Genomic DNA, 21,555 nt, shown 5'->3' with positions numbered 1-21,555 from the left:
AATGTGATTGCTATTGGATGAAGCAGATACTACAGTAAAAATTTCATTTATAAACAATGTTATATTGTTAATGTAGCTAACCATTGTAGACTTAATCTTCATCACTTTTTTCTTTTTTTTTTTCCGAAGAATGGTAATAAATTACAGCAGGAACCCAGAAGAATTAATGTCTGGGTAAATTGAATCCACCTAAAGGCAGGCAGCAGTGAAGTGTAAAGACATGCTGAAGAGTGCAGAGGAAGGATGATTAGAAGGTATTTTCCCTGACTTATTTCTGGAGGAACTGAAAGGGAGAGAAATCTAGTGCATCTAGTGGATGAACAGAACATGTGCCGCAGGGACATGGAATTTTAGTGGTTCACTTTACTCCCCAGTTTCTTCATATGGGTCCAATTTATTGTGGTAACTTTTTTGTCACTTACTGTCTGTTTCTAGTGATGCACAACATTGAAATATTTGTTTGGCCTCTTTCCTTTGGAGAAGTGTTTTGGTCATTTCTCATTAATGACATGAGGTATTACAAACCAGAAATTTTACATACTCACTTTTCATAATTTTTGCTTACTGTCAGAGAGCTTTTTGGCTGTCCAAACTATACAGGTGCTACATTCATTTTGCATTAGAAGCTTTTTCAAAACAGTCAGTAGCAAGTATTTTGGTTTAGTGTTAAAATTTTAAAACTATTTTATTTCCCTCAGTTAGCATGGCCATATTTATATGGAAGCAAATATTTAAGTGTTGCTAACAAGAACAATGGAAAAACTAGAAAAAATGCTCCTCTGGTCAAGCTTTCAAAATATTAAACTTCTTTCTGGGCACATAATTCTAGAATGATGCTTTAATAATTTATTTTTAAAAGCCAAAGCTCCAACTTGAATGGAAAAGCTTGCTACTGTTTCAAACATGAAAAATTTAAAAACATTTATAAGCATTTCTCTGTGTGCATATCTGTACATAACAGTGTAGCAGCAAACAACTGCAAGTTTATGCTGTTATTTCCTGCCTTTTTTAAAACATAATTTTTTATTGGGCAGTTACAATTTGATTCCCTTTAATACTTGTCAAAGGTTATTAAGCATCAGATGTTGGAACCTGGGGTATTTTTGAGGGTTACATTTGTTGAGGGCCTGCTGATTGCAACAACTACTGTGGAGAGCAATAAGAAATTACTACCTACTCCTGCTTCAAAAGGCCCAAACCTTAATTTACAGCTCAGAAACAGCATTACATGGCCAAATGCCATTGTCAAAGCCATATCATGCCATACCATTGCAGGGCTGAAAAGGAGAGAACTTTGGAGAAGATGGATAAGCAGGATTAAGAGGCACTGAAAGGAAGGATCACACTGAAATGGAAAGCAGAGGATGAAGTAGAGGTGCAGAAAAAAGAATGAAAGAAGAATGCAAGGATAACAAGCTAACCCAGAAAATATTTTAACTTCATTATCACTGTCTGACATCCCACCTTAGATTAGGTTTAAAGGTAACCTCTTCACAAAATTTCTTTCCTGAAGAGCATGTGATACAAAATGATAAAACACTTAACATTCATTGGTTTTTTTATTGAATATGTGAGGAATGGGCAGAGGACATTTACTTTAGCTCTGTAGTTTATTGTGTGTATTTTTTTTTGGTTTTTTTTTTTTTTTTTTAATTCACATTATGCCTGGAAGTCCTTTGACTAACCAGGAAGTTTTCTTTTGAACTTTATGACTAACATAACCACAGGAAAGCTAAGCGCATTGCTGGGATTTCAAGTAGAAGGGCAGCATGAAGGAGATATTTTATAAAAGCCATAGAAGTGGTCCTGGGAGTAAATGGAAATTATAGAAATACAGATGCATCTTATAGAACATGACAGTTAAAAGGGAGTTGCATTGAAATGTCACTTTAACTAGCTTAGACAAAAATTAACCCTCTGAATAGACAAGACTAAAACCATCCCTAGAGCCAATGCCTAGGTTATTGCATGAGGGGTGAGTTGGGCCCAACATACTTATGATAGGATATGGAGCTTGAAAAGGGCATGAACAAAGATGAATTGGAAACAGATGTCAGAAATAATTTTTAGAATCATGCATTAGTAGCTACTGGGCAAGATGGTTGATGAAAAACACAAAGGGACAAGAAGAAGGAAAAGAGAGGTTGACATATCTTACTGCTTCAGCTAAAAACAGTCTGTGCAGGTGATATCTGATGTCCCTAACATTTCTTCTTTTACTCACTACCACGTTGATATAAAATGGCAATATTGAAACATGTTGAATCTGTGTCTTAATATTTTGCAGTGTATCAGTCATATTATCAAACCATAGGATAGTTTGAGCTATAAGGAACCTTTAAACATCATCTACTCCAAGCCCCTTCCATGGGGGTGGCATGGGGTGGATTCATCTACATCTGGTTGCTCAGATGGTTGTTCCATTTTTTCACTATGCTCATCATAAAAAAATCTTCCTTATATGTAGCCCTAATCTATGCTCCTTTTGTTTAAAACCATTACTCCTTGTCTTACAACTGCAGGCACTATTAAAAAGTCTGTCCCCATTTGTTTTTGTAAGACCCCCTTTAAAGTATTCAAATGCTGCAATGAAGTCTCCCCTTACTCTTTTGTCCAGCCTGAACAATGCCTAATCTCTCAGGCTTTCTTCATAGGAGAGCTTCTCCAGCCCTCCAACAACTTTCATGTCCCTCCTCTGGACTCGCTGCAACAGGTAGGTCCATGTATTTCCTGAGCTGGGACCCCAGAGCTGGATGCAGGGTTCCAGGTGGGGTCACACCAGTGCAGAACAGAGGGGCAGAATCCCCTCCCTTGCCCTGCTGGCCACACTGCTTTGGGTGCTGCCCAGGTTAATTGGCTTTCTGGGCAGCACCTGTCTAACCTCTCATCCACCAGCCATATTTTTGGCAGGGCTGGTCTCCCTCTGTTCACTCCCCAGGCTGTGTTGATGCCAGGGGTTGCCCCAGCACATGTGCAGAGCCTCCCTGCACTTGGCCTTGTTTGAAGCTCATTAGGTTAATGAGGGCCCACTTCACAGCATTGGCATACCTCATTCAGCATGTGTCAGGTTATTAAGGTTATGGAAGTAATTTTATAACTACTTTTCACAACTCCAGATTGAAAATGTTGTCACAGAACTTCAGAGACACTAACTGATTACACAGTGTAGTGACATAGAGCAAGCCTCTGGTGCTGGGAGACTTACTACAGGATTACTTTGAGGGAACTCTTACCAATGGCTGCAATAAATAATATATTTAATACTGATACTTACTAACAGAGGTCATCAGATGGCCACTGGATATTTTCAATGCCATGTACCCAACTGCCTGCGGTGAGAAGACAGGAAGTGATTTTTTCCAGATAATATTTCTGATTAGACTTAACACAATGCTTGCTGTATCTAGGTATTTTTCCATTTAAATCACACTGTAATAATTTAGCATGAAGATAAGCACTCAAAAAAAAAAAAAATCAGGTATCTAGTGTAGAGATAAAAACTTCAGTTTGAGGCATTAATTCAAGGATTCTTTGCAGTGGCAGTGACCAGTTACATAAAGTTATATGGATTCTTAGGTTCATATATAGTCACAGATCTGTGCATTTGTTAGCAGTAAAAATCCCAGGTAAAATGAAACTTGGACAATTTTATGATAGTTCAGAAACTCTTTAAGAGCATATATGAGCTTAACTGGAACGACCTGCCTAGCTTGCAGTTTAGACTTGCACTAAGTTTGAAAGCTACTTCCAGAACTGGAAGTGCCAGGTCTAAGTGCTAAACCACATATGCCAGATAACCAAAAGTGTAATTTAGCTGAACTGATATTTTTGATTTTCATTAGACAAGGAAAATTGCATTTTTGATCATTGAAACATTCAGTGAAACAGAATGTATGACTTGAATCTTCCAAAGCTATGAATGTACTGAGAATGAAATGCTGCTGCTTTTTCCCCTTTTAGATAAAATAAAGCTGAAAATGTCAGATGAGTGTGCATCAACTCTGTTCTATTGTATTCATGGTAATACTGAAGCAAACAGATCCCACTCACCTTGGAAAGGTGATCCTCACCTGGTTCTTCTGACCTGTAAAAGTTTTGAAGGCCCCAAAGACTGATCATTTTCAGTTGTTATTCTATCCTTTTATGCTTTAATTGTTCAAAATTGCATACCATTAATTTTATATTTTCAATCAATGTTCTAAAAATTCAAAGTATTTTCTACATAAAACTATTTATGATATGTTTGGACTGTATATATTAAATTTCATTCCGTGTAGGCACATTCTCTTACAATAAAATCATCATACTGTTTTTCTGGAAACAAAAACTTTTATCCTAAAAAGGTATGTGTGGGATACCATTCACTGCTTTATTTGTTCCCCCAAAATTAGCTCTTGAAAGAAAAGAAGACGAAGTATTAGTGTTTCCTTTTGTACTCTGGTTTTATGATTTTGTGCAAATACTCATAGGTAGCGACAGCTTCTATATTTTAGATGCAGTTGAAACCTAATGATAAATCAGCTGCAAATATTAAAGACACAATATTGTTATTTGTTTTGGTGTTTTTTCTTGTTAGGTTTTGGTGGGGGGTGCTGTTATTGTTTTTATTACATTTCATTTAATTGGCCAAAGGGGAGTTTTGTTTTGCTGGAATTTGTTATGTAGCAATCTGTAAAAGTATTGGACTGATCTGGAGGCTGATAAATGAATCCATAGTTTCACACATTTTTCCCAAAATATTTCTTGCTTCAGTTAAATGTCCAACAAAGTGGAATTGCAATTGATCACCACACATCACATAAAAAATGTAATTTAATTTTCTAGTATTTTCAATTTGAAATCCATGTGTTCACCTGTGACACTATAATATTTCATGTTCATGGTGATCTGCTGTAAATGTTGCTGAAGGTTGAAAGTCACAAATAGCTGTGATGCTCTGTTCTATAATTTCACTTCACACTTCAAAAAGGGAAGTTAGTGGTCTGTTTCATTGTGAAAACCCTGTAGCATATGCAGTAGGTTTCTGCTTATTATTTTTCTCTGTTAAATAGTCTGTGGCTGTGGAGCCTCGTTGGTACCCGTAGCTAAATTCAGCACCTGCAGAAATAGACAGATTTCACCAGTTTAAGTATAACCATTTCTACAAATAGGGTGTTTGATCCATTACAACTTTGAAATCTTTATTCAGTTTTCCCACATTGTAAGTTATCCTTGCATGTCTTGTATGACAATAAAAACTTTCTCTGAGCTCTGGAATGTTCATTTCTGCAGATTTTGTCAAGTTTGGATACCACCTTTTAAATTAAATAGTTTAAAAGGGCATTGCTTTTAAGTACATTTTAATGCCTGTTTTTCCAAAATTTTTAACGTTTAACATAAATGCACCATCTCTAGAAAAACAATGAGCCCCATTAAATATTAAAATCTATGTGAAATGTGTTGTTAAGTAGAATTTCACACTGAGTTGGGCAAGATAATGCAAAATTACAATTCTAAAGTTAAGGTGCAGATGAATGACAATTTAGATGTACACTCACAAAAAATTTTTAAAAATCTGTTTTTTTTAAATAAACTAAAAAATTTTATTTTCTTTAGCAAGGGTTATTTACAGGAGAATAAAAAGAAGTTTTTACTGTCTTTGTTACAGAAGTCTTAGCTCTGTGCACATTTATAAAATATTGTTTCTTAAGAATTGTTATTACATTTGGTTAACTTCTGAAAACTGTGGCGTTCGTATTGTAGGGTCTGTCTGGAACAGCTTATATTACAGTTAGGAAAAGAAGGCCTAATCGTGTAATTGAGGAACAGGGTAATTAGATTTTTAAAGAATTAGGTAATAATTAAGTATTTATTGAAATTAGCTGTATTCAAATGACAGCTATTTCAAAATTCTTGAAACAACATGTTTGAAGTCTGCATAATAAAATTTTAACTGTTTGTCTCTTTAAACAGAGACCTCCTAGACAGAGCTGACAGAGCAAATCAGATATTTCACTTTACAGAAAATTTTTCAAGCCTGCAGCATAATTCCTGGGTTTGAAATGTGTAAGTTTAAAAGCATCTTGAAGAACCACAGAAAGATGCTTAACTTCTGTGTTCTGCCACAGTTGCTGGGCAGTGATGGGGAGCTGATTCCTGGGTATGGCCTTTGGCAGCAGGTGCATGAGGTGCCCTTCTGCTCTTTCTTGACAAAATGTGCTGTGATAAATCTCTAACAGATTATCCTCCAGAATTAAACCAGATTCTGTCACTTTCCAGGAGTATACACAGATTTGTAGTGATCAAGTGGGCAGATTTGCACTACAGAAATTCCTAGGATTAATCCCAAGGATAAATTAATAAAATTCATTCCAGCCTACCTCTAAAGATGAAGTAATTTTTGATAAATTCATAAACTTTATTATATTGCTGTATAAAAATACTTTTCGTGCAAAGCAAATCTGCAGTTACTCATGTATGCTGTTCTAGACCATACTTATTTCCTCAGGATATGCAGTTCGCCAAGCAGTGTAGTGCTCATCTGGATTGGTAAATTAAAAAGGCCTATACTATTCTGGATACTAAAACTTAACTTCCATTAGTAGGATTATCCTTGATATTCATAGTTTTTATGTATATTTTATTATGGTATTTGTTATATTTATTTTTATGGGGTTTTTTTCTGGGTTTAAAGGGTTTTTTAATATATTTTCCTGTCATATTAAAAGAAACAGGGAAGGAGATACCGTCTAACTGGTATTGCTTCCTAATGCAGACTGGTAGATATTTCTTAGATATTTTCATTTTATAGATTATGTTCCTGTATACCTGAAAAGTTTTAACTTCTATTAGACCAGACTGCCTGAAGCCCCATTTAACCCACCCTTGAACATTCCCAGAATCTGAGAATTTTTTACAGTTATATATTCAAGCATCAGCAGTGAGTTATTTATGAACATTTCTTATGCTGAGAACAATTAAGTGCTGAAGGCAGAGGCTCAGCATGCCATAGAAACATGCAGAGTCCCTGGAAAGATTTTTTTTTTTTTTTTTTTCTGGGAAGATTCAAATATGGACTGAACTCCACTTATTCCTTCTGGTTTTTCTCTGATCTTTTTGTCTCAATTAGCTGATTGGAGATGACTAAAATGATCTAATCAAAACTGGCTCAGAAAGTTGATGCCTGTTTCATCATCCCTCAACATGTGGAGCTTCACTAATAGGCAAATATTGATAATAATGTCTAGTTTAGTAGTGAAATTTGCTCCAAAAGATGTGTTTGAGAGATTTCTATGTATTTTCTAAACCATGTATTAAAACTGTTTTTGCTCAAAGGTCAATATACTGTGAAAGGTAGATTTTAATACATGTATATGCCATGGCCTATTTCAGACTTAGAAAGATGTAGAAAACTATATTAGAATTATTTCATGTATGCAGTGGTTCTGGGTAGTTTGGTCTTCATTTTCTTGAATTAATTGAAAAGTGGAAAAAACATGAAGTGTATGTGAGTCTGAATTTCCTCATAAATTTGAAAACTGTGTTTCAGTCTTACTGTGTTAATACTGAGTATTGTCTAAAGTCACGTTTAGCACCATTTTTCTCCTCCTTTAGGGATATCTGTTATAAGTACGTGAGTCTGTCCATTCAGGCTGTTCACTGAGCACTTTTCTTGGTTCATTCAGTCATTCCACCGCCACATATATTCTTAATTGTGTTGCTTTGTGAACTGAACGTGTTGCTGTGTTATTAGTACATTATCACTGTTTAGAGTTGGAGACAACAAAGATATTTAGGATTTTCACTGGTTTTAGTTAGTGACACTCAGCTTCCTTCCCACAGTAATGTCTTTGAGCTCAGTCATGCCTGTCTTTTTGGTCCTGAGCACAAGAATGTGTCTGCTTTTGCTCCAATATTCATTGATATTGTCAGTGTACTATCCAAAGATGCTCTGGCCCACTGAATTAATTTAGTAGTATGCAGAGTTAGTGTCTGGATGTGGTATATAGAAAATAACTTGGTCAAAAAAAAATAGTGCTTTTATCTGTTTTTTCTTTTTTTTTTTTTTTTCCTAAGAGATATATTTCCTTTTTTGAATTTACTACCAAAAGTTACATAGAGGATAACTTCGACATATTACTACAAAAACTTTGAGCATGATGTTTTCAAAAAACAAAAAACAAAAAAAAAAAAAAAAAAAAAAAAAAAGAAAAACCCCAAACTTGAGTTTTGCCTGTACCTCAGTTGGAAACTTTTGGAACAGATAAAGTTACATTACTGTTATGGTTACCTCTGAGTCCATTTTTCTCAATAGCAACTCAACATTCCTCCAAAGTGTTTCACACTTAGAATCACTTTGCAAATATTACCACTATATTCCAGCAGCAATGTTAGACATTGTTGTCTTGAATATCACCTGCGATAAAGCAACCCATGATGCAGTTTGTTCTTTTGAGAGATGAAAATTATTGCAATTTCTGAAATAGCAGTAGATCTTGTAAAATAGTTTTTCATGAAAGTATTCATTTACTTTGCACTTTCATTTGCTTTGTAGAGAGAGAAAATCACAACTGCATAAAATAATCCTCATAAAATAAGCTCATAAAATGTTCAGGCTAGATGAAAGGTTGGGAATGGTGGTGATTAAATTACTATGGACAGCAGCTCAGGCACTTTACATGTAGGGATAATGCAAATAGGTGGCAATTATGTGGAATTAGAGCACTCAATTGCTTCCCAAGTCTCTTACTGCAGTAAATTGATTGACATTAAACCTAATCTAGATTGTTTCCCTAATCTAGATTCTCTCTTCAGGCATTCAGTTACCTGGAAAATTTATCCAGCCTTTTCTGTTGCTCCTGTCTATCTGACTAGTGCTATAGTTATTTATAATAATAATTATATGTAGTTATAATATTTATAATAACTATAGTAGTAGTTATGATAACTAGTTAACTAGCTAGTTACATACTAGTCATCAGTAGATCCCAGAAAACACTACCTGCTCTCTTACATTGCTGTATAACAAAAAAGCAAGAAATACCAGCCTTACTTGCAAGCCTTATAGCCTTGTAAATACTCAGGAAATTACCAGTTGAAGCAGTCAATAAGAATACAAACTGTGGAGTCAATGATATGATGACTTTGGTTTGACTCCATGATAAAACTACTGTTTTTTGCTCTTTAGTTTCATGAAGTAAATTGCAGTGACTCTGATAGTACATCGTATGTATCTGTGTGACAGCTGGCATAACTACTCTGTCTGTCCTTTCATATATATTTTGGGCATATATTTTTCATATATTTTGTATAGTATTAGGTACTGTAGGTATAGCAGGTTATGGGGGCAGATTGTGCCACTTGGAATAAGAGCAAAGTCTACTGCAGAGCAAGACATTTAAGCATATGGAATGAAAATTTTTGAACAGATAGAGAACATTTAGCATTGTGGCACTGGCAGACTTCAAGAAATAGACAATTCTTTAATAAAAGAAAAGGTAAAGAAATTCTTTTTTGAGGATTGTTGACTTGTAGGAAGCTACCAGATAACACTGAGTGTAGAGCAGTTCTTAAGGTACATTCTGATGAAAGGGAGACTTGTCGTTTCATTTTGATCATATTCATTTTGACCCAGAAGACCCAAATTGCCTTTTCCAAACATTACCATAGTCTAGGAGCTTTATTGGAACCTAACATTGAAAATTGAAAGTGTTTTTTGGGTCTTAAGCATATTCTCCTCACAAATATGCTGGCAAATCCACCTGAAAATTGCATCCCATGTCAAGTTCTGAGAAAGTGTTTTGCATATAATTTCTCTGCTTAGTGGCCTCAGGTAGCTGTCAAAATCCTTTTGGATAGCACAGTATTAGGATAGAAATGAGAGAACAAGACTGTTTCAGTGTAAAATGTATTTCTTTGTTTATAATCCTTTTTCATCTGTATCCTCCCTGTGTCTGTAGTGAGTAATTAATTGCAGTCATGCTGTCTCTTTGTCAATGTCTTGTATATTATTTTCTAAAAAAGTTGCAGAGTTTCAGCAAAAGTAATGGGGGAAAATCTCATACTCACAGTAATTTGGAATCATGTTTTTCTTCTAAGTAGTAGATGGGGTTAAAATCCAATCACAGGAGGGAAAGAAATGTTGCTTTTCTCACTACTAGAAGGATATTTTAACATTTAAAATCTACTTTCATGTCTAAGGTCTCTCCTTTTCCTTTCTCTTCTATGTGCATTCTCTAGATGGATTAAAGAAAAAAAGAAAAAGGGCTCTTCAAGTAGATTTGATATGGTCAGTTTTTACTATGAAAATCTATGTTCACAGAGAAATTATTTACACAAGTGCTTGTTTCTGAATCTCAGTCAGCTGTGAATGTCAGCAAAGCAAAGTGGCTCAGCCCTGCAAATGTCTTTTGCCTATCTACAAAGCCCAGAACACATTAGGTTGCAAATTTCAGCTTTTTAGTGAGTAAAGGCATCTCCAGTATTCAGTAGTCACTAAAAATAGACATTTAAAGGTAGTAAGTTACAATTTTGTACTTATGCTTTTTTCCTGGGCATCTGTGTTACCAGGTTTATTTGCGGCATGTAACATAGGGATAGGTGAACTTCAAATGAGCCTTCTAAGATAAATTAGTGGCTTTCTACCACACCACTACCTGAAATTCTAATAACTATTGGCAAACTTCAGATATGTCTAGGAACAAAACCAAAGTTGTTATTTTCTATTTCATGTTGCCATATTTCACTTTGACAGGGCAGTGTTCTTTCTGTTCAATTTTACTGGAAGTTGTTGCTTTTCTTGAAAATTTGGTATAGTCTAGTTGAAATTGCTTTACATGGAATATACATAACAGAAGTCATACTTTCAGTTGGCTGATGATACTTACCTATAAAGCAAAGTAAAATCTTGATAAATATGGCATTTCTGTATATTATCTTGTGTCTTAGAAATTTTAGTTTGGTATGCATAACAGTTTTTCTTTAGATATATTCACCCATGAGAACACTTGTTCTGAATTGTTTTGATTGGTTTACACCTATATTTTTATATATACAACTGGATTAAATTCTGTCTTATTTGCATCCTTTATGATGAAAATCAAAATACAGTTTAGCCCAAGCAGGCTTTTTCTGCATTTTCTGTTATGTTTTAGTCTCCCAGCAGTTACCATTTCTTCCACTCCACAAAATGCAGCTTTATTTTGTACTTTTGAACGTACAAGCTTTTTCACTTTGCTGTGGAGGGCATTCTATTATTTTCCTGATAGCAATATTACAGACTACAGTTCTAATATCATGCATATGATTTAATAGTAATAGTTCTATTCTGATCACCTCACTGTGTTTGTCTTTGCTTCTTTGCTGTCCTGGCTCACTGGAACACTGAGATTTGGGGAAGATGGTGCTCAGAGGAATATCACTTCCTATAGTGGATGCCACAGTGAAATGAGGGTATATAAACTTTACAGATTATAAAAATCCAGTATGCTCCCAGAAGGTTCTCCAAGCAGATAGGATAAATTGGTACCATTATCTCTGCTGAATGCTCTTAAAATCAAAAGGGTATCTGAGATTTCTCTTTACAGGCTGTGTTGATAAGTTCTACAGAGATTTTTTCCATAAATACCTTTTATTAGAAATCACTGTGAAAATGGTGGTGCAACATCTTCATGGCTGTGCCATTTGACTCTTTCAGGCACAGAAACCTCTCAGACTGTACTTACATCCTTAACAATAAGCTTATCTTGCAATATCCTTCATAGTGAGTTGTAGGATGTATTTTTTGCCTTTCTGAGATATGGGGGATTATTGGAAAATAATTTAGCATTTTTATCATTTCGGGATCACCAGTAGGGATGGGAAGAGTCCCCAGGTTTTCCTTCTCTTGGAAACTACATGGATCAGACAGAAAACAGTATTAGTGGTTTGGGGTGTTAATGATGATGAATTTAAGAACAAGTCTGGTTACAGGAGGAAATTAATTCTGGAGCAGAAATTAATTTCAGACAGTACACATTTCTGAGTTCTTATGGAGATGTTTGTTGGAGGAGAAACTTCTAGAATTTCAATTACTGAGAAAATAGTTTAAATTGAAATATTTTTTTTCAGCTGAGAGTTAGTTAAAAATGACACATTATCTGTCCTCTGTGTGTCTCTAATGAAGACCAAAATGTTTGTAGGCCAGAACATCTTTCAGAGTCATGGTCTATTATGTCACCAGCTTTATAAAATGCAGGCATTTGGGATAAGTGCAAACCAATTTCAGCCCTGTGGTTATGACCAGAATTAGATAATAATGCTTAAATGAATAAAATTATTTTAAGAATATACCTGTTATGAAAATGTGAATGGTAAGGTGAAACATGAAGAAAACTACTTTTTTTGCAGTGTCCAAATTATAATCGTCACAAATTATAACATTTAAAGATGACTACAGATATGTTAGTATGATCATGTATTTTTTCTGATAGTACAAATCTTGTATGATCTACAGATTCTTATGTTTAGACATGTTGGCTGCACCTTCAGATTGTTGAAATTTGTATTTTACAGAAAATTCATCAGTAAAAAAGCTTAGTGTCTAAACAGAAATAAGGTTACCAGAAAATTTCAAGAAGACTAGTGGATTTTTTGACACTCAATCAGGTGGATGGCTTAAGCAAATATAATAAATTTACTAACTGCTCTGAAGAGTCTTACAATATCTTCATATTACCTTTAAAATGCATCAATATAACAGTTATCTGTGCATTGAACAGGTTGTGTTGAAATTAAATAGGCGATAAAGAAAATATACCTCCTGATAGTTACTGTGAAATGTTACAATTAATCCCTGTAGGTTAGATAAAGCTATAGAGTGTAAGTTTAAAACATTGAAATTTTAAGTTGCATAAGCATTCCCTCACTAAACCCTGAGTTATGAGAGCATCTATTACAGTACTTTGCAGCTATTTGCATTTAGATATCCTATAAATAAATTATTAAATACATTATTTAAAAAGTTTTGGCCTGCTATGTGATTTCTGCCATGTGTACAAAGTGGGATAGCTTTGTAAGTCTGAAATACACCCTAAAGTAGTTAATGATGTAGAGACATTAAAATATCATCTTAGTTGTTATGTTCAACCTAGACTTTCTTGCTAAAACCTTCTTAAAATTACTGAATAACTCTCCTGTGCATTAGGATTTTGGTATCACAGTTTTATGTATTTTCTGTAATAATTAATGCTGTGATATTTGACAGCAGGGCCAAATTGCATTGTTACTGTTAATTAACCATGGATTTTAGAAAAGAAACAGGGAAAAAAACCCACCGATACTTGGAAATACAATTTCAAATTATTTTTGTAAGTGCATTTGTTTTAATTGTTAAGAAATATGTCTATAAATTTCATATTTTATAGGAATATTACTTGGACATATCAATATCTCTTTTTCTTTTTATTATTTAAATTGAAGCAGGGCATGTAATTTATCAAAAAGGAGACAAACTATTTAACTATTAACTATTAACTAAACAATTTAATTTCCTTCCCTAAATCTATTTTTCTTTGAGGTTGAACTGGGCCATGAGAAACTCTGTAAATTCATTGTAATGTAATGCTTGTGCTTTAGAAAACCATAGTATTTTCAGCAACTCTAGTAGATGTCACATGGTTAGCTAAAACATGTTTCTCAGTGCAAATCCATTGCTGAGCCCACACTGGGTCAGCATTGACTGAGGAATTCATTAGGAACAACAGAAAGAAGCTACATGAGTGTCTCAATGACTTTTCCAAAGACCGTGAGAATTCATAACAAAGAGGAAACTATGACAGAAAATAGAGGTGAATTTTTGGCTGTGTAACCAATGAATGTTTTAATTTTGTAACTCATTAGTGATGTAAACTTGTGAGAAGAAGGTACATGCATGTGATAGATAGGGAGCATGCTGTCCTTGTTGAAGCCTTGTCAGAACAGTCAATGGGCATTGAACAATGCAAGAGCAAAGGGCTGAGCAGCCATGCTGAAAGTACAATTAGTATAAGTGAGAAACTGGAGAGGGGATTGCTAGCAACTCAGATGTCTCACAAAATAAAAAGTTTCCATTTGTTGACAGAAATTTAGTCTACTTGTAGCATTACCTAAATTTATATACATTTGCATTACTGGAACAATCCATTCTGAGGTTATCACCTCATTCACATGTGTCAAGTTCATATGTATTTTATGCCAATGAAGAGAAAAATACCTAAGTTAAGATTAGGAGTTAGAATGTTGGGACCATAAATGCGTATGGAAGTATTAAAGTCCAGAGAGATTACATGAATAGACCCATTTGTACATTAATGTTTTACAAGAGTGTCACTCTTTGGGAGAAGGTCAGAAATATTGGAGTGTCTTCTAGTTATTCGAAGTAGTCATGTAACAGTAGCAGTAAGGATCAACATTATTGAGAAGGTTTCAAGACTATGAATATACATTTCCCTGGAGAGGACATTTGCATTTTTTCAAGAAGCGAATTCCACCTTTGTTAAGTAATGCCTTGATAGAAATATTCCAGAAAATACCAGAAGAAATGAAATGACAATACTCATTTTCAATTCTGAAAATACTGAATTTTTCAGAATGTGATTTTCCGAAGTAAGAGTGTGTACCACACTGAATTGCTGCACCTTGGCTGTGAGCCTGCCTGCCCTCAGAGGAGCAGAGACTTGCCAGAGAGGTGGGACACAGGAAAATGTTCAGGCAAGAACAGCAAGCCCAGACAGCTATTGTGTCTGCGCCCTGTGGTGGGGGTGGAGACGCACTATAGGGAACTCCAAAGAGGCAGTACAAGTCATCCCTATCTCTGCCATGGGGCTGTGTCTGCAGCTCTTCTTCCTGGAGCAGATCTCCCACCTGTGTCCAGGCTCTTCTGTCAGCCCAGGTGCACAGCTTAGGTAGGTGGGGAGGTGTCCACCTGCTCTGAGGCATCACCATGATGAAGAGAGTGGAACAACCCAAAGATAGATGCAGTGTTCCTTTCATGTAGCTTCTGTATTAAAGTTTTGTTTGAAAGGTGGAAATCAATCTGCATTAGATCACATGAAGCATAAATTATTCAGCATGAAACAGTTAATACAAATTTTATTCCCGTATCGTCCATCAAAACCCATCAATTTATCCCTACTAAGGTATGACAGAAGGAATTAGATAAAAAAATCTATTGTAAAAGCCTTAAAACAAACAATAATTGCTTCAGCTGATGTTTTAAAATTTGTTTTTGAAGTACCCATGCATTTTTGTAAGTACTGAAAGGTACCCAGTATATTTATGAATAAAAGCAGTTCCTGGGTATAAGACACATTTTAAATTTACTAAGAATATGTCACCTTAGGGTACTTTTAAACATAGACTCTGTAATTATGTGGAAAATTACATGAGAAATTAAAATTCTACTAATGATTATTATTCTTCATGTTTCTATATGAATCAACAACAGGAATTACATTTTAATAAATACAGAAAACATAAATAACTTCTTTGGATTTTCCTTCTAATTCTATCTCCATTAACAGGCCTTTATGTCAAAATCCTAGTAAACAAAGGGAGTTTATTTGTTTATTCCTGTGATTTTCTGAGAGGGAACTTTATGGTATTGTCTTAAACCAGATCAAGAGCATATTGATCCTTCTGCAATAAGATCCTTCTTTATGTTACTTTTTCCTGATTGCTTATTTTTAAAGGGGAAGAACATTATCTGAGATGCTATCATCCAACTTAGTTTCTGTAGTGCCACTATTAGACATCTTCAATAAAAATAAAATTATTAATAATTGCTTCTATACATAGATTTATAAAAGAATTACTATCTCAACAGCAGAAGACTTACATTTCAATTAAAGCTTCTAAAACACAATATACATTTTAACTACTTCTGATGCATCCTTATCAGTTAGTACAGTGTTCAGCTAACTCTTAAAGTTTGCAGTTTTTGAGATTTCTTATTTATGGGGGCTATTTTTGGGGTAAAGGAAGGAGAATAATGCATGGAAAGAATTATTCACCTCTAATCTCTACTGCAGAAAATCCTTGCATACCATGTAATTCCCTTTTTTAATTAGTATATAATTTTACTTCAGCCCACAGGCAAAATAGAAGGTTCACTGTTTGGTTGCTACCTATAGCTCTACAGTGACATTTCTCTTGAAATTAGAAACAAGAGAAATATAGTTAACACAGTACTGGTCTCAGAGTCCAAGTCATCAAAAAGAAAAAGAAAAGTGGCAGTTTTAGTTTTCCAATATTTTCACCATCTGAGGTGGCATTGTTTCAAGTAATGCAAGCCAGCAGGGCCAAAGGGTTTGTTTGTATCCATCCTTTCAATTATAACTCTAAGACAGTGGATTTTGACTTGTAGTGAAAGTAAACATGAACGGTGAATTTGTGTGGTCAAAATGAAAAACTGAAATGTTTAATTCCTTTCAGCATTTAGATAGTCTTTCTGACACAAATCCAATTGTTTTTCATTCACTCATAAATAAAGCATGGGACAGATGTGCTAGGTTTACAAATTGCTGGAGAAGGAGATGGTGTTTATAGACTGCCTTTTCTTTTGCCTCTGTTGCTAGAGATAAGAGAAATCCAAATTGACTTCTTTTCTCTGCCTGAGGCATTTTGAACTCACAGCTTCCTTGTGTCTGAAGCATGCTCTGTGTTTCTGTATGTAGCAGTATGGCTTCAGCTGCTCATGGCTGCTCTGAGATTTGGTAGTGGAAAGTGCTGCAAAAAAAATAGAGTACTGAGATGATCATTGGATTTTGGAAAAGCAAGACAAGTATCATGCTGAAAGGACAGAGTAACTGTTTTTTCATCTGTATCCTATGCTAGAGGGATGGGGTGAATTTCTCTTTTTGCAGCCTCCACAAACACACCCTCTTCAGTGTGTCCAGCAATTATGTATGTACTTCCAAGGGCACTCATTTGGGGCATTACCCCTAAAGCCTCCCCATTAGCCACAGTTTCCCATTAGATCTCCTTCAGACCCTGAGCTGCTGCTTCTGCAAATGTTATCACCAGCCAGGTCATGCTTTGTGCCAGCTGTTCTTCTTTCTCAACAGCCATAAACAGCAAGTGAAAACCTCAGCAAATTCTGTCTTCCTTCTCAGGTCCTACACCAGAAGCTGACTTCTCACAAGCTGCAGAGGAGGTGAAGTGTTCTGACTCTTTGACTTCCCTCCCCACAGTCCTTTGAGTAAAGCCATATTCTCTTGTGGATGAGTGGAGTTACCTGACACTCATTGCAGCAACAAAGGCAGCTGAGCCAACCGTTCTCTCCTGGAGTAAGTTTAGACATTCCTTAAAATAGTCTAAAATTTGGTTCTCAAAGTAAAATAATTTTGGTTATCCTGAGACTTTTAATGGAAAATTTCAGAAAGCTGTAACTAGCAATTTACTGTTCAGCACACACTCTGTGTTGGTGGGTGGAGTGGTAAGACCACTCAAAATGGAGTCTGGTGGTGGTATGGAAAAAGGCTTTTCAGAAATGAACTGGCAGCTTGTTATTTGTACATTATATATTTTGCAGTTTTGATACAGTACATGAAAATTTTCTTACAACATCACTGAGCTTTCAGCTGATTGCTGACTTACAGTTGAGGTTAGTGTAGTGATTTATATGCTCACATGCTAAGAATTTCCTATATTTCTTCCTGTTCTTCTGTTTCTTTGTTTTCTTATTGGAAAATTGCTATGGCACAGGTAAAACTGTTTACAGAAGTAAATTTAGTATCTTGACTTTCAGTGATGCTTATAAATTGATGCCTTTTTTGTTATCTAGGGAATGTATTTTGAAAGTTCAGTATTCCTTTGCAAACATTTCCTATGTTGTTCCAACAACTATGTTGTTCCAATTATTGATACAGATGCTTCAGGTTATTATCCAGGACATGTTTGTGGCTACAAAATACAAGAATTGGACATAAAAGCAGTTGTTCCAGTTTTCAACACTAAAAAATTATTGTATTGCTCTTACCTAGATGCTCTTTGAGATATTAAGAGTTAAGAGATGCTTAGATAACTTTAAAGGGAAGTGATTCTGAGGAATAATATATTTTTAAATATCAGTAGTGAAGAAAGTTTGCCTAGGTTTAGCAACATAGGTATCTGCTGAGGAAGGCAGAAGCCTCCCCTGAAATGAAAAAATGTAGACCCCTTCCCTCCAAATTGTTACAAATTTGAAATTAAGGGGCGCTCTCAGGCAAAAATATGGGAATAGTAATAATAGTTCTTTATGAGGGAAGAAAATAAAAACATAAAATAAACAATGCAGTAAACCAAAACAACACTGACAGAGTCAGAATACAACCTGACACGCTGTTGGACAGCAGTCCAATTGGGAATTATGGCTGTAGTCCTCCTGGAGTGCCAGGTGTGGTTCTGTTGGAGTAGTGATCCTGTAGAAAAGGGTGTAGTCTTCCTATGAAAAGGCAATGGAAGAGGCAGCTGTTCCTCTGGGAAAATCCAGCACAGAAAAAGTGGTGCTGGTGGGCCAGAATCTCAAGACAATATGCAGATAGGAATGCTTGGCTCCTCCCTCTGGCCAGAGCATCTCACAATGGGATGTTAAACTTCTTATCAGTCATGCAGTGACACTCAACGGCCCATTGTCAGCAGGTGTCTCCCAGGAGGATTGCTTGTGGAAGAGATAAGGAAAAACTGCCCACTTAACACAAGACAACTGCCATATAGATGGTAAATAGAATACATCTTGTTTTTCAATCTGGGACAAGAAAATTCCATCACGCTAAAGCTACAACTTTGCTCTTTGAGTTTGCAGGAGAAACATGGAGCCATTTTATTTTTCATGACTATTTTAACCAGGTAAGAATTTCCAGTAAATACTTCTCCATTTTGCTGTCCAAAATGCAATTCTTTGTACACTTCCATGCATACACACACACACACACACACACACATGTGGACACAGAAAAACTAAACAAAAACCCCCCAAAAAATGAAAAGCCACTATGAAAACAATACAGCGTGCATTATGTCTGGAACAGAGGGAATTTTCCAAGTTATAGACTCAGCAGTCTTTCCTTCCCCTTTTGCTCCTATAACATGATCTGTAACACATATAACAATGTTATGTCACAGCTATGTAATCACATTCTGGAAGCTCATTTCTAGGACTGCTCAAAATAAACTAAAAGGCATAAAAGTGCCTAAGAAGAATGTAAATACTGATATTTCTAATAAACTGCTATTTCCTCTTTTTTTGAGTAGGGGATAAGAAAGCTAATAAGTAGATTTTAAAAGAGGATGCAGAGGACCATCTATTGTGTATATACAGGTATTTGCAAGAGCTGTTGAAACATAAGTTGATCCCTGAAAGGGGAAGTTTGCATTAAATCATTGTATATTTGCAAAAGTTATAAATTCCTGTATTTATTTTTATAATCACGTACATTTATAAGCACGTACATTCTAGTAGAGTAATCAAAAATTAGAGCTCTTTTCAAGGTTAACTTTCCTGGAAAACATGTAGTGTTTTTCCATAAGGAGACTTCCAAATGTCTTCAATGTAAATGTCTTGCCAGTTTGATCTCTTTCGTGCATATATGCTGCTGAAAGTACAATGCATATGAAAATACCAAATAATATCCCAATATTACTTTCACCTTCCAATCTAAAAATATATTTAGTCTCTGTTGTGGTTTATATTCCATTTCTTCCTTATACCATGATTTCCTTAGAAGCTCAAGAAAGTAACTGAGTAAATCTTGGTAAATGAATTCATAGAAGTATTAATATTTTTATTTCACAGTGCAGAAAGACTCAAGCAGTTGATGGAACTCTTACTATTCTGCCTGCTGGAAAAGGGCTCTGGCTGGGTGGGTGGGAAGTCTTCCAACAAGCTGTTGAGGCGTGTAGTAAACTCTATTCATTGGACTGAGGACCTCTACTGGATTTTGAGATTTCTGCCCCAGATTCAATTGAAAGCTACTCAATCATTTCTAGTAGCGAAAGCTTCCTAGAAACAAAGATAGAATATCCCAGTGTCCAGCAACCTCACAGAAACCAGTTTTAAAGAAATTAATTGAATTTGAGTATTTTGACTAACCAGAATAATAATGAATAGTAATATTCATTAATAATAATAATAATAAATAATAGTAATAATAATGAATTACTGTGTGCCTTTAGTCACATTGGCGTGTTTAGGGAGAACAGGATAATGTAATTTCAGTAATCTCCATATATCTACTATCAGTGAAATTAATACTTTTTCTTGTTTGGCAAAATATTTGTGCCAAATGATAAAGGCAAAAATAAATCCTGTAAAAGCACATAGTAATGAACAGCAAGTGGTTAGCTAGAAAAAAAATGCATCAAAGAATTTATAGATTTTTTTTTTATGTCTTTTAAGTCCTTTTGGCTTGCAAAGTAGGCCTAATCTTACAAGGCTGATGGATTGCTTGAGTAATTTGAAATAGATAAAAGATCAGTAAATGTCAAAGAAAATAAAAGGCAGAAATATTGATAGTTACATTGTGTCCTACATGTCTCTTTTCACCCATATAGTTTTTGGGTTTTTTTTAAAAAAATAAGGAGGTGGAGGGCTGCCTGCTCACTTATCATCTATCCTTCTTAGCTTCAGGCTGAGTAAGAAAAGGTTACTCCTGTCAACTGGAAGATGTACTCTGGGGAGAATGATTTTCAAACCATTTACAGGTCATTTTAAGACATATAATTATACAAAAACCTCTAAACTATAAAAATTGAAAGTTTCGTTTTTAATAATAGCAGATGCAAGTCTTTTAAAGCATTTAACTATTCTTTGTGAACTGTCAGTTGTAGTGATTTTAATGTCCCTTTCCCTGACTAATAAAAGATTTTTTCCTTTCTCAAGTAGATTATGCTGTATACCAAAGTAATTTATTTTTATGCATTGAGTGCAGGTTCACGGGGATGTTTATTATTTTCCTGTTTTCTGTCATATAGTCAGCTCCAGGTACTGACTGTTTTAAAAGCATGCCACAGGATATCTGAATTTTTACAGAAAAAATATTGACTTACATGGGGAACTGGGTGCTAGTATATTTTCTTACATACCAGACCTTCCATGTTTTAACTTTCTGCCAAGAACTGTAAGGCAGAGATTGCAAGGCCCTCAAATTAATTAAAGAGGTATTGGACGCAGTACTGATAAGGAACTTCCCAGAACTAGATACTGGATATGACATACTTTGGTAGCAATTCCAAATGCAAGCCTGCTTCATCCGTGATATTTTTTGTTTCAATATTTACTTACTCTGATATGGCCTATGTGAAACTACCTAGACAAACTTTGTAAGCAACTTCCCAAGTGTTTTAGTAAATATACTTTACAAATCATTAGAAATAAAATGTTGCATCTCTTTATTTTACTAATCTTTGTTCTACCTCTAGTTGACACAGATATGCATTCAAACTAATTAAGGAAATTTGCTTTGACTCAGCATGAAAATAAAGGCAAAAATAAGGGTATATGAAAATAGTATCTAGTATTACCTAGCTGTCATGGTTTGACACAGAAAAAGAATTTTTCAGAAGGAAGAGGTCAATTTGGAT

General features: G+C 35.0%; 1 protein-coding gene across 5 annotated transcripts in view; it reads left to right on the top strand.

The window, feature by feature from the left end:
- PRR16 (proline rich 16) overlaps positions 1-21,555 on the top strand; it is a 142,755-nt gene that overhangs the window by 108,707 nt on the left and 12,493 nt on the right. For 2 of the 5 annotated variants that reach the window (XM_077790378.1, XM_021546201.3), the window contains exon 3: positions 17,109-17,282. The exons of 1 other annotated variant lie outside the window; for it this stretch is intronic. The gene's annotated coding sequence lies outside the window, so the exon portion shown is untranslated. Of the gene's footprint in view, positions 1-17,108; positions 18,823-21,555 lie in introns of all 5 variants that reach the window. 2 more of the 5 variants (XM_077790377.1, XM_021546198.3) reach the window with 2 other exon arrangements.

Source organism: Lonchura striata, chromosome Z (assembly GCF_046129695.1).
Source record: "Lonchura striata isolate bLonStr1 chromosome Z, bLonStr1.mat, whole genome shotgun sequence".
Lineage (NCBI taxonomy): Eukaryota > Metazoa > Chordata > Aves > Passeriformes > Estrildidae > Lonchura > Lonchura striata.
Note: the sequence above shows the minus strand (reverse complement) of the source record. Positions and strands in the feature narration are given on the sequence as shown.